Source organism: Salvelinus sp. IW2-2015, linkage group LG4q.1:29 (genome assembly GCF_002910315.2).
Source record: "Salvelinus sp. IW2-2015 linkage group LG4q.1:29, ASM291031v2, whole genome shotgun sequence".
In the NCBI taxonomy this organism is placed as follows: domain Eukaryota; kingdom Metazoa; phylum Chordata; class Actinopteri; order Salmoniformes; family Salmonidae; genus Salvelinus; species Salvelinus sp. IW2-2015.
The window spans coordinates 88,013,145-88,027,901 of record NC_036842.1 but is presented as its reverse complement, the minus strand read 5'-3'; the positions used below and the strand labels follow the sequence as shown (position 1 = coordinate 88,027,901).

Sequence of the window (14,757 nt, the reverse complement as noted above, 5' to 3'; positions counted from 1 at the left end):
TAAAATTGCTAATTCAAGTTGCTAATAAGCCATTAAGAAAATGACTGTAAAAACTGCTAAATCCCTGTGGATTGATGAGGAATTTTAAAATTGTATGGTTGAGAGGGATGAGGCAAAAGGAATGGCAAATAAGTCTGGCTGCACAACCAATTGGCAAACGTACTGCAAATGGAGAAATCCTGTGACTAACTGAATAAAAAGAAGAAGAAACTACACTATGAAACCTAGATAAATGACGAAGAATGATAGTAAAAAGCTTTGGAGCACCTTCAATGAAATGTTGGGGGGGGGGGGGGAAGCAAACTCAGCTCCATCATTCATTGAATACGATGGCTCATTCATCACAAAACCCACTGATATTGCCAACTACTTTAATGATTTTTTTCATTGGCAAGATTAGCAACAAATGCCGACACTACACATCCAAGTATATCTGACTGAAATTATTGCAACACTTAACAAAGAGCTGCAGTTAGTTTCATCAATCTACACACAATACCCCATAATGACAAAGCGAAAACAGGTTTTTAGAAATGTTGGAAAATATATATATATATATATAAAAAACAGAAATACCTTATTTACATAAGTATTCAGACCCCTTGCTATGAGAATCTAAATTGAGCTCAGGTGCATCCGGTTTCCATTGATCACTCTTGAGATGTTTCTACAACTTGATTGGATTCCACCTGTGGTAAATTCAATTGATTGGACATGATTTGGAAAGGCACACACCTATCTATATAAAGGTCCCACAGTTGACAGTGCATGTCAGAATAAAAACCAAGCCATGAAGTTGATGGAATTGTCCGTAGAGCTCTGAGACAGGATTGTGTCGAGGCACAGATCCGGGGAAGGGTACCAACAAATGTCTGCAGTATTGAAGGTCCCCAAGAACACAGTGGCCTCCATGATTCTTAAATGAAAGAAGCTTGGAACCATTAAGACTCTTCCTAGAGCTGGCTGCCCGGCCAAACTGAGCAACCGGGGGAGGACGGCCTTGGTCAGGGAGGTGACCAAGAACCCAATGTTCACTCTGACAGAGTTCCTCTGTGGAGATGGGAGAACTTTCCAGAAGGACAACCATCTCTGCAGCAATCCACCAATCAGACCTTTATGGTAGAGTGGCCAGACGGAAGCCAAATGACAACCCTCTTGGAGTTTGCCAAAAGGCACCTAAAGGACTCTCAGACCATGAGAAACAATATTCTCTGGTCTGATAAAACCAAGATTGAACTCTTTGGCCTGAATGAACCCGATCAAACACGATTTTACCAAGATTATACATTTTGACTTGAATGAACCCGATCGAACATCTCTGGAGAGACCTGAAAATAGCTGTGCAGCGACGCTCCCCATCCAACCTGACAGAACTTGAGAGGATCTGCAGAGAAGAATGGGAGAAACTTCCCAAATACAGGTGTGCCAAGCTTGTAGTGTCATACCCAAGAAGACTCAAGACTGTAATTGCTACCAAAGGTGCTTCAACAAAGTACTGAGTAAAGGGTCTGAATACTTATGTAAATGTGATATTTCAGTTTTTAATACATTTGAAAAAAATTGAAGACGGGAAAAAATTATTTAATCAAGGCTGTAACGTAACAAAATGTGGAAAAAAATCAAGGGGTCTAAATACTTGCCGAATGCACTGCATGTTGTGTATGTAAATGTATGTGGGTTTTTAGTGGGAGTGTCAATGTAGTGTGAGTGTGTATATCACAGGAGGCCGCTGAGGGGTGGACAGCTAATAATAATGTCTGGAATGGAGTGCCATTACTATGAGCCTGTCCTCCCAAATGAAGTGCCACCAGCCGCTGTCTAGTGAGTGTGCGTAGGGTCAGTGCAAGATAGTTTGGGTACCATTAATTTACTATTTAGCAGTGTAATGGCTTGGGGGTGGAAGCTGACTCGGATCCTGGTGGTCCGAGAGCTGATGCTCCGGTACCGTTTGCCGGACAGTAGCAGAGTGAACAGTCTATGGCTTGGGTGGCTGGAGTCTGGCAATTTTTCAGCCCTTCCTCTGACACCGCCTGATATAGAGGTCCTGGATGGCAGGGAGATTGGCCCCAGTGATGTACTGAGCTGTCCGCAAGGGTGGTCAAGGGCGATGCATTTTCCATACCAAGCTGTGTTGCAGCCAGTCAAGATACTCGATGGTGCAGCTGTAGAACTTTTTGAAGATCCGAGGGCCCATGCCAAATCTTTTCAGCCTCCTGAAGGGGAAGAGACGCTATATTGGTACATTGGAACACTGGAACGTGTTCAGCGTGATCATTTTGCGGTCCATCTTATGGCTCAGCAACGGTTTCAGATGGAAGACCGACCACAATAAGCAACTCAGTAGATTTACTGAGTGAGAATGTTTCTGTTTGATTCTCACAAATACTAATCTATGTTCATTAAATATTTAGTGTTAAATTTGCTATGAGACAATGAAATGAGAACAACAGTGACAATAACAACAATCTTTGAGAATCTTAAATTATAGGCCAGGCTATATAAATGTTTTCTGCAACATGTTATGCATACAATTTATGTACTAGATATTGTTCTTGTGATTATAATGAATATAAATAATTCAATATGATTGACAGCACAGGGGAGGGCCCTCCATCCATATTAAGATGAGGTAGAATGTGATCTGTAATGGAGTGAAGCTGGAGACTTCAATGGCGGGTATACCTGCCTCTTCAAATTCAGCACTGAAGGGGTAGTCTTTGTGCTTCAGCCCCCTATGGGAAACAAACAGCGGAGGACAGTCACACACAGGGACCAAGGATCAGTTGAGGCTTTAAAAACGGATGTATGATCACGTTTGACAGGGGTGATTGGCACTATAATTACGTATGAGAGCAGAGGAAAGTCTGTAGTTCCTGTTCAGTGATAAAATGGTCCTTATGTCCTCTTTGCTCAGTTCAAAGTCAAACACCTGGAATGAAAACCACTTCAGGACTAATGGAATGGTCTTAAATGCGCAAACTCCACCCAACCGGGCACCAGGCAATGCAAAACGAACTCGCCCAATCATTCTAATGTACCTGGAGGTTAGCTATGTCCTTGATGTTTGGGTCTTGAAATAAACAGGGTTTGTCTGGTTTGATCCTAATACAAGAACATCAGATCAGACAGTTACCGTAGAAACTTACGAATAATGTGTGTGTGTGTGTGTGTGCGACATTTCCCTCCATGTGTCTGTACTGTGTCTATCAGTGTGTTGTTTACCATGGCCTGGTAGGTAACCCCAGGGGGCTGTATGCTGTGACAGTGATGCCTTGGGAGTGACAATAGTTGATCAGCTTCTGCTGGGACAGATATGGGTGGCACTCAATCTGGTCAGAGCAGACAGGGTGTAACGATGTGCACTGAGAGTCGGGAAGCAAGTTCAGGGAGTGAGTGATGTAATCAAAAAATGAAACATAATACAAAACACAAACAATGCAGACATGAAACTCAAACAATGACGCCTCAGGAAGGAATCAAAGGGAGTGACATATATAGGGCAGGTAATCAAGGAGGTGATGGAGTCCAGGTGAGTGTCATAATGCGCTGATGCGCGTAACGCTGGTGACAGGTGTGCACCATAACGAGCAGCCTGGTGACCTAGATGCCGGAGAGGGAGCACACGTGACAGTACCCCCTCCCTGACGCGCGGCTCCGACCGCAGGACGCCGACCAAGATGACGATCCCGGGGATCAGGAGCGGACCGGTCACCTCTGCAAAGGCGCGGAAACCTGTCGATCCAGCTGATGAGCGGGAGCATGGCGACCTAGAGCGCCGGAAAGAGAGCATATGTGATAGTACCCCCTCCCCGGTGCGGGGACAGGGACGATCCCACGGTACAGGAGCGGACTGAGGTGCAGAAACCTGATGAACCGGCTGAAGCCTAAGAGCCAGCTGAGACCTCCCGGTTGCCTCGAACCGGGAACCTGTTCACCCAGCTGAGGCATGGGAGCCTATCGAGCCAGCTGAGGGATGGGAGCCTATCGAACCTGCTGAGGCATGGCAGCCTGTCGAGCCAGCTGACGCATGGGAGCCTACGATCCCGCTGAGGCAGGGGAACCCGTCGATCCTGCCAAGGCATGGGAATCCGACACACCAGGTAGCTCCGATTCTGACACCTGGACCCGACATTACCTCCAAAACAAAAACAACAAACACTCCCTGATGCATCCCTTTGGCTGGGCGTCATTCTGTAACGTTGTGCGCTGAGAGTCGGGAAGCAAGTTCAGGGAGTGAGTGATTTAATCAAAAAACGAAACAACAGCGCACAGACATGAAACTGAATCAGAAACAATGACACCTCAGGAAGGAACCAAAGTGAGTGAAATATATAGGGCAGGTAATCAAGGAGGTGATGGAGTCCAGTTGAGTGTAATAATGTGCTGATGCGCGTAACGATGGTGACAGGTGTGCGCCATAACGATCAGCCTGGTGACCTAGAGGCCGTAGAGGGAGGACACGTGACACAGGGACACCCAATGATGTCATAAGAAACACTCAACCACAGAGTTAAATAAAATAAATATGATAATTTCACCCATCTATTAGAAATGTTACCGTGGTTTGTTCACAGCACAGGTGTGTTTGCGAGTGGAAAATGTCACCCGTAGCCTACTACAGTACATATGTATATTTGTTTTATTTTATTTTTACCTTTTATCCCTTTTTCTCTCCAATTTGATGATATCTAATTGGTAGTTACAGTCTTGTCCCATTGCTGTAAGTCCCATATTGACTCGGGAGAGGCGAAGGTCGAGAGCCATGCGTCCTACGAAACACGACCCTGCCAAGCCGCACTGCTTCTTGAGACACTGCTCGCTTAAGCCGGAAGCCAGCTGCACCAATGTGTCGGAGGAAACACTGTACAGCTGGCCACCTAAGTCAGCGTGCATGTGCCCGCCACAAGGAGTCGCTAGAGCACGATGGGACAAGGACATCCCGGCCGGCCAAACCCTCCCCTAACCTGGACGATGCTGGGCCAATTGTGCGCTGCCTCATGGGTCTCTCGATTCCAGGCGACACAGCCAGGGATCGAACCCGGGTCTGTAGTGACGCTGCGCCACTCGGGAGGCAGCCTACTACATAAGTTATAGTATGGTTATATGCACACACTAATGTGATTATTGTGGATAATCAGATTAATATAATAGATGGATTGAAAAGTTTACATTCTTTGCAAGAAGACATATTTCCCTAATAATCCTGAAACATCTGAAAATTAGGCTACTCTGATAAATGCAGAAAATCGCCAATCAAAAGAAATTGTTCTACCACAGCAACCCTGTTATTTTTGGGAAGAATATTGGATTCTAAGTTTGTATGTGAAAACTAATTCTAAGGTGCATACATTCAGTTGTTCCGAACCCTCACTTCACTCGTGCTAAAGAGGGAGGCTCGCTCGGGGTTGGTGCTAGCACACGCGTAGATCAAATACACAGCTGGAACGCTGATGAAGGTGTTTACATGTCCTAGTAACTCTAAAGGTTGCTCAGAAAACCAGGTGTTTTAATCGGCGTATGCTTACTTCGATTTTGACCTTTCTGCCAATTAAGATAAGCGGCAGTGTTTACATTACTTTTGCATAATCTGCATACTGCCATAATCAGTTTAATATTGAATTATTGCTGTGCATGTAAACGTACTCAATGACACTGTGATTAACTCTGAATACCTGTTATGCTCTAAAGATCACAAATGCAAAGTGCCATTTTAGGCTGGGAGAGAGGGCAAAGAGCCCTCTTGTTCTTGAGGCCGGGCTTGTTCAGAATGGATTCGGTTTGATTCGGTCCCGTGTGGCTCAGTTGGTAGAGCATGGCGCTTGCAACGCCAGGGTTGTGGGTTCATTCCCCACGGGGGGACCAGGATGAATATGTATGAACTTTCCAATTTGTAAGTCGCTCTGGATAAGAGCGTCAGCTAAATGACTTAAATGTAAATGTAATGCCTGTTGAAATTGGAGATTCCAATGGCTTTTACCAACCCTGCATCCACAAGCTCTTCCATGCCCTGAGAGGCGCTGAACAGACAGAACACCCAAATGGAAAAGGGTGTGAGTGATGATGCAAAAAATTACCCAGAAATCGTCTTAATTTAACTTCCTGTCATTCTCACCTCCCAGGTATGCAGGAATCTGGTTTCCACGGCAACAGTGAATCCCTCGCTGTCCACGAGCTCATCCCTAATCTACAACAAAACAAGTAATGATTGAGTGATGATCAGTGCATATCACGCCCCCAACATTTCATCAAAGTGTGAAAATGTTTTTCTAAATTATGCATGACAAAAAGGGCTGAAGAAATTAAATAAAAATGAAATAAGTGTGAGCAAAATGCATTTGTAAAGGCAAGCCATGCACTATAAGCTTTAAATACAAGCATTTCATCAGAACAAAAATAATAATAATAATTTATTCAGTTCAAGTGTATATTACCAAATTTTACAAGAGACAAGTGGTGAGGATATTTCAAATACATGTTGAAACAGTATGCATGTCAAGACAATAGGGAGAGTTTACCTTCATTCCCATTGGTTTTCGTGGGTGAGGGAGAGGTCTAGATAGTCCAGCTTAAGGTTACTCAGGGTATTCTGACAGGCTGCTCTCACCAGAGACTTCTTTTGGAAGGTACACCACAGCTGGTGGAGAGAGAAGCACAGGAATGGCAATCTGGATTGATTGGGGCTGCATCCACAATGGCCCAGGCCCCCTATATAAGCCACTTCTTCTGGCCAGATCAGACAGTAGTGCACTATGGGTTATAGGGAATAGGTTGCCATTCGGTGACATAGCCTGGGAAACACTCTCAAGTAGGCTACTACACATCACCTGAAAGATTCTATGGAATAACAGTATTCACAATTTGACAATCACTTCCATCAATTCTCACACACACGGTATGCTATGAATGAGTGTGACATTTGAGGCAGCACCTTGCTGATGACGAACAGCTCCTCTCTCTTTACAGTACCCTCCTGGATCATAGCCTGGATGCCCTTTCCCACCTCAGCCTCATTCTGGTAGAGGAAAGCCCCGTCAATGAGTCTGTAGCCAGCAGATGGCAGCCTTTACTGCCTCTCCTACTTTAGCTGGAGGAGACTAAGACACAGAAGGACCGGTAAAAAGCTTAGTTTGGGTGAAGTACATTTTTGATTCAATGCATAATTAAGGAGATTATCATCCATTATTTCCTATGATGACTTTGAGTTTACTGATGGAATTTGACCCCTATTTAACCTGGCAGTAAATATGTAAGCATGTAAGTCCAAGGGGGTTTACACTGAAAAATGAATGTATTCAAGCACAATGTTTCATGATATATAATTACATGGTATACATACATAATTTTCATTGTATTAAAGTAAATTAATAATATCCCAATGTTGTTGAGAGGTTCAGCAGGTCATTGCATTTCACATGTGGAAAGGTGAGTGTGCAAGGAAGCGCACAAGGCTTTTTAGAGCGTTTAAAACATTGTATCAAGTATTTACATACTTGCAAACCAACTTCCTGTACATATCAAGGCACATTGTCATTGACATTACCGAGGTAAAGACAGATTCAGGTTGGATATTCGACGGATATTCACCTGTAGTTTTCCTTACATCCACCAACAGCAGTTAGGGACCGTCAACATAGTGACAATCAAATTTTTCACCATTCAATAGCTCTTTAACCATTACTCCTAAAACTTTCAAAACTGGTTCTAGCTAACCCGATGGCATAGACACACTTTGCACACACTATTTTAAATTATTTGTTTTAATTTCTGAAATTCAATAGCACCTTGGTCATGTGACCCACACACCTCAAAAACGTTCAATAATGTACACTCAGTGGGCCTACACATTGCACACCCTTTTGTTTGTCCATTTGCATCTCATGAGATTTTACGATCATTTTTAAAAGATTCAAATTTCAATAGCTCCTTAGTCTTACGACCTACAACCCTCAAACTGCTGTCAGAATATCCACTGAGGAGCCTTATATGTAGCACAACCTTTTGTTTGGCCATTTTAATCTCACACGATTTTACATACATTTTCAATGTTTTTCAATGTTTCTAATTCCAATAGCTCCTTGGTCATGTGACCTACTGGACTCAAACAAGGTTCAGAATGTCCACTGGCTACCCTTCTATATTGCACAACCCTTGGTTTGTCCATTTCATCTCACACGTTTTTAGATGAATTTTGTAAACTTTCTAATTTCAATAGCTCCTTGGACATGTGACCTACTTGACTCAAACAAGGTTCAGAATGTACACTCAGTGGGCCTACACATTGCACACACTTTAAGTTTGTCAATTTTCATCTCACACATTTTTACATTAATTTTTCTAACTTTCTAATTTCAATAGTTCCTTGGCCATGTGACCTAATGACCTCTGAAAAGGTTCAGAATGTCCACCGAGTACCCTTCTATATTGCACACCCTTTAGTTTGTCCATCTTCATCTCACGCGGTTTTAATTTCAATAGTTCCCTGGTCATGTGACCTACAACCCTCAAACTACTTTCAGAATATCCATTGACGAGCCTTATACATGGCACACCCTTTTGTTTGTCCATTTTCATCTCACACGATTTTACATTAATTGCCTGCTCTGCTCCCCTGAAGGACAGTGTCACTCACACACCTATTCACTTGGGCCTTCTCCCTGGGGCCTTCCTGACCTCTAGACAGCCCCCCATTGACCTGGAGACCTCTGACTCCAGGCCTCCATGCCTACACTCCCTGCTCGCCCTCTCCCTGGGCTTGAGAGTGTATAGCTTACTCCCTGGAACTACAGACCTCCAGGCCTCCACACCTACTCTCCCTACCCGGTCAACACCCCTCTCACTGGGCATCATTGCGTCTCGGCAGGAGCTCAGCCATCTCCATAACCTTGCCCACCAGGCGAACCTGGGGTACCCACACTTAAGCAACCCTCCCCAAACACTAAGACGTCTATATTCCCGCTGTCAGGAACAACGTGCATCTGGTAACTCAAAACAGGCTCGGTGCACCTGGTAACCCGAAACATGCTCGGTGCACCTGGTAACCCGAAACAGGCTCTGTGCACCTGGTGACCCGCCCGCTTTTTTCCACTCAGAGACTAAGTCCCCACTCCAACCTCCATGGCCCCCGTGTTCGGACCCCCTGCTCGGACTCTGAGTTTCCCCCACCTTGATAGAGGCCTCCTCTTGTACCTGGTGACCCTTTGACTTCCACAGCGAATCCCAACCTGACTCACAGTCCCACCAGAGGACGATACCCGGCGGATGGGCGACCACCAACTAGCCCCCTACCTGGTGGAGGAAGAGGAAGACGCCTTCCGTCCCCAACAAAAGCTTGGATCGAGGGCTGACTTTCAATAGATTGCAACGAGTGAGCTGCTCTGCTACGTACGAAACCCTGACCCAGAATCTGGTCGTCTACGAGTGATTTAGCACCAGGTTCCCCACAAAATACAGTGCGCATCAGGACAGGGGCGGCAACTCATCCAGGTGCACCCCAACCCCGTCACGAACGGCTCTACTCATCTGCCAAAAGAGGCAGGCTATCTCGGGCCAACCGAAGATCCGTGGTGCTACGGTATCGTTACGTTTAGGGGGATTCTGACTGAGAGGCATTCAGTCATAATCCCACAGATGGTAGCTTCGCACCATTGGCCCCTCAGCCATGCACATACACCAAATGTGCTTGGGTGATTTGAGTGCTCCTTTGAATTTCATCAAGTTGATATTCAGTGATCCGTGCCCAGAACCTAGACCTCTTCCGTCCGTTTTATGGGTCCGCAGCAAATCAATGGGCATGGATAGTACTACCCACATCAGATGTAGGCCTCCCTCCCCAGACAAGCTGGAGATACCTCGGTTATTGTCACGGCCATGTATATCCCCCCGCAAGCGGATACCAAGACGGCCATCAAGGAACTTCACTGCAAACTGGAAACCATATATCCTGAGGCTGCATTTATTGTGGCTGGGGATTTTAACAAAGCTAATCTGAGAACAAGGCTACCTAAATTCTATCAGTATATTGATTGCAGTACACGAGCGAGTAACACACTCGACCCCTGCTACTCTAATTTCCGCGATGCATACAAGTGTCACGCCCTTAGTTATCTATGTTTTCTTTATTATTTTGGTTAGGTCAGGCTGTGACTAGGGTGGGTATGCTAGTTTTGTCCTGTCTAGGGTTTTTGTATATCATGGGGTTTTGTAGGTCTAGGTATATATATATATAAGTCTATGGTGGCCTGATATGGTTCCGAATCAGAGGCCGCTGTTTATCGTTGTCTCTGATTGGGGACCATATTTAGGTAGCCATTTTCCCTTGGGTATTTGTGGGTTCTTGTCTATGTGTAGTTGCCTGTCAGCACTCATTTTGTATAGCTTCACGGTTCGTTTTGTTATTTTGTTTGTTTTGTTCAGTGTTCTTTCTTTTAATAAAGAAGAATGTACGCATACCACGCTGCGCCTTGGTCTCCTCCTTTTGACGGCCGTGACACACAGCACATACCACGCTGCGCCTTGGTCTCCTCCTTTTGACGGCCGTGACAGAAGAACCCACCATAAAAGGACCAAGCAGCGTGTTCAGGAGGAGCAGACAGCATGGACCTGGGACGAGATTTTGGACGGTAAAGGATCCTGGACGTGGGAGGAAATATTGTCAGGAGAGGATCGCCTACCATGGAGGCAGGTGGAGATAGCACGGGATGAAAGGCGACGATATGAGGGGACACGTTTAGCACGGAAGCCGGAGAGGCAGCCCCAATAATTCTTTTGGGGCGGGCACACGAGGAGATTGGCTGAGTCAGGTTGGAGACATGAGCCAACTCCTCGTGCTTACCRTGGGGAGCGTGTGACTGGTCAGGCACCGTATTTTGCAGAAATGCGCACGGTGTCTCCAGTTCCCATTCATAGCCCGGTGCGCTCTATTACAGCTCCTCGCATTTGCCGGGCTAGAATGGGCATCTAGCCAGGACGCATTGAGCCAGCTCTACGTTCCAGATCTCCAATGCGTCTCCACGGCCCAGTGTATCCTGTGCCTCTTCCCAGCACTCGCCCTGAGGTGCGTGTCCTCAGCCCGGTACCACCAGTGCCGGCACCACGCACCAGGACTCCAGTGCGCCTCCAGAGTCCAGTACGTCCTGGTCCTGCTTCTCGCACTCGCCTTGAGGTGTGTGTCCTCAGCCCGGTACCACCAGTTCCGGCACCATGCATCAGGCCTCCAGTACGCTTCCACAATCCAGTACGGCCTGTGCCTCTTCCCTGCACTCGCCCTGAGGTGCGTATCCTCAGCCCGGTACAACCAGTTCCGGCACCACGCACCAGGCCTCCAGTGCGCTTCCATAGACCAGAGCTTCCGGCGACAGTACCCAGTTCAGAGCTTCCGGCGACAGTACCCAGTCCAGAGCTTCCGGCAACAGTACCCAGTCCAGCGCTTCCGGCGACGTTTCACAGTCCGGAACCTCCAACGACGTTTCACAGTCCGGAACCTCCAACGACGGGCCACAGTTCCGGAACCTCCAACGACGGGCCACAGTTCCGGAACCTCCAACGACGGGCCACAGTTCCGGAACTTCCAACGACGGGCCACAGTTCCGGAACCTCCAACGACGGGCCACAGTTTCCGGAACCTCCAACGACGGGCCACAGTTCCGGAAGACGCTCCAACGACGGGCCACAGTTCCGGAACCTCCAGCGGCGATCCCCAGTCCGGGGCCTCCAGCGACGATCCCAAGTCCGGGGCCTCCAGCGACGATCCCAGTCCGGGGCCTCCAGCGACGATCCCCAGTCCGGGGCTCCAGCTACAATCCCCAGTCCGGGGCCGCTCAGCGACGATCCCCAGTCCGGGTCCTCCAGCGACGATCCCCAGTCCGGGGCCTCCAGCGACGATCCCCAGTCGGGGCCTCCAGCGACGATCCCCAGTCCGGGGCCTCCAGCGACGATCCCCAGTCCGGGGCCTCCAGCGACGATCCCCAGTTCGGGGGCCTCCAGCGACGATCCCCAGTCCGGGGCCTCCAGCGACGATCCCCAGTCCGGTGTCTCCAGCGACGATCCCCGGCAAGGGGTCTCCAGCGAGGGTCTATGGTCCGGGGCCTCCGGCGATGATCCGCGGTCCAGGGACTCCGGCGATGATCCGCAGTCCAGGGCCTCCGGCGTGGTGGAGTCGCAAAGTGGAGTCGCAATTCAACGGCTCAAACACGAGACATATGTGACAGGGTCTACAGATAATCACAGATTACAAAAGGAAAATCAGCCCCGTCGCAGACATCGACGTCTTGCTCCCAGACAAATTAAACTTCTTTGCGTGCTTTGAGGACACTACAGTGCCACCAACACGGCCCGCTACCAAAGACTGTGTGCTCTTTTTCTCTGTGGCCGAATTGAGTAAAACGTTTAAATGTGTTAACCCTCGCAGGGCTGCTGGCCCAGACGGCATCCCTAGCCGCATCCTCAGAGCATGCTCAGAGCAGCTGGCTGGTGTGTCAAGATGGCCACCATTGTTCCTGTTCCCAAGAAAGCTAAGGTAACTGAACTGAATGACTAGCTTCTGTCATCATGAAGTGCTTTGAGAGACTAGTCAAGGATCATATCACCTCTACCCTACCTGTCACCCTAGACCCACTTCAATTTGCTTACTGCCCCAATAGGTCAACAGATGATACAATCGCCACACAAGGGTGCGTTCTCAGCCCTCTCCTGTACTCCCTGTTCACCCATGAGTGCGTGGCCATGCACGCCTCCAACTCGATCATCAAGTTTGCAGACGACACTAAAGTGGTAGGCTTGATTACCAACAAGGACGAGACAGCCTACAGGGAGGAGGTGAGGGCCCTCGGAGTGTGGTGTCAGGAAAATAACTTCTCACTCAATGTCAGCAAAACAAAAGAGATGATAGTGGACTTCAGGAAACAGCAAAGGGAGCACCCCCTATCCACATCGACGGGACAGCAGTGGAGAAGGTGAAAAGTTTTAAGTTCCTCTGTGTACATTTCACCGACAAACTGAAATTGTCCATGCACAGACAGTGTGGTGAAGAAGGTGCAACAGTGCCTCTTCAACCTCAGGAGGCTGAACAAATTTGGCTTGTCACCGAAAACACTCACTAACTTTTACAGGTGCACAATTGAGAGCATCCTGTCGGGCTGTATCACTGCCTGGTACGGCAACTGCACCGCCCACAACTGCAGGGCTCTCCAGAGGGTGGTGCGGTCTGCACAACGTATCACCGTGGGCAAGCTACCTGCCCTCCAGGACACCTACAACACCCGATGTCACAGGAAGGCAAAAAAGATCATCAAGGACAATAACCACCCGAGCCACTACCTGTTCACCCCGCTTCCATCCAGAAGGCGAGGTCAGTACAGGTGCATCAAAGCTGGGACAGAGAGATTGAAAAACAGCTTCTATCTCAAGGCCATCAGACTGTTAAACAGCCATCACTAGCACAAGGAGGCGGCTGCCTACCTACAGACTTGCTATCATTGGCCACTTTAATAAATGGAACACTAGTCACTTTAATAATGCCACTTTAATATTAAGAATGTTTACATATCTCGCATTACTCATCTCATATGTATATACTGTATCCGTCACTATCTATTCTTTACTATCTATTGCGTCTTAGCTGCTCTGTCACTGCTCATCCATATATTTTATACCTATATATTCTCATCCCATTCCTTTACTAGATTGTGTGTATTAGGTTTTGTTGTGGAATTTTTCAGATATTAGGTTTTGTTGTGGAATTGTTAGACATTACCTGTTAGATACTGCTGCACTGTTGGATCTAGAAGCACAACAAGACCCGGGGGGCAGAAGCTGGAGATGGACGGCTGTCTGAGAGAACTCAAATCAAATCAAAGTATATTTGTCACGTGAGCCGAATACAACAGTGAAATGCTTACTTACAAGCCCTAACCAACAGTGACATTTTTAAGTAAAAAATAGGTATTAGGTAAACAATAGATAAGTAAAGAAAGAAAAAAAAACTGGGAAAATAACAGTAGCGAGGCTATATACAGGTGGTACCAGTATAGAGTCAATGTGCGGGGGCACCGGTTAGTCTGGCTAATTGAGGTAATATGTACATGAATGTATAGTTGAAGTGACTATGCATAAATGATAAACAGAGAGTCGCAGCAGCGTAAAAGAGGGGGTTGTCGGGTGGTGGGACACAATGCAAATAGTCCGGGTAGCCAATGTGCGGGGGCACCAGTTAGTCGGGCTAATTGAGGTAATATGTACATGAATGTAAAGTTAAAGTGACTATGCATAGATGATAAACAGAGAGCAGCAGCAGTGTAAAAGAGCGGGACACAATGCAAATAGTCCTGGTAGCCATTTGATTACCTGTTCAGGAGTCTTATGGCTTCGGGGTAAAAGCTGTTGAGAAGCGTTTTGGTCCTAGACTTGGCGCTCTGGTACCGCTTGCCATGCGGTAGCAGAGAGAACAGCCTATGACTGGGGTGGCTGGGGTCTTTGACAATTTTAGGGCCTTTCTCTGACACCGCCTGGTGTAGAGGTCCTGGATGGCAGGCAGCTTAGCCCCAGTGATGTAGTGGGCCGTACGCACTACCCTCTGTAGTGCCTTGCGGTCGGAGGCCGAGTAGTTGCCGGCAGTGATGCAACCAGTCAAAATGCTCTCTAATTATCAAAATCCAGAAAAGAGACGTTAAATTCTACAATCACCTAACAGGAAGTGATTCTCAAACCTTCCATAACAAAATCCTTACCTTCAGAGAAATGACCCTGGAGAAGAGCCCCCTA

The 14,757-nt window shown here is 47.3% G+C and overlaps 1 pseudogene; it reads right to left on the bottom strand.

Annotated features, from left to right (window-relative positions):
* Window positions 1-2,724: 2,724 nt before the first annotated feature.
* On the bottom strand, window positions 2,725-8,847 carry LOC111961050 (aldo-keto reductase family 1 member B1-like; annotated as a pseudogene).
* Window positions 8,848-14,757: the final 5,910 nt, after the last annotated feature.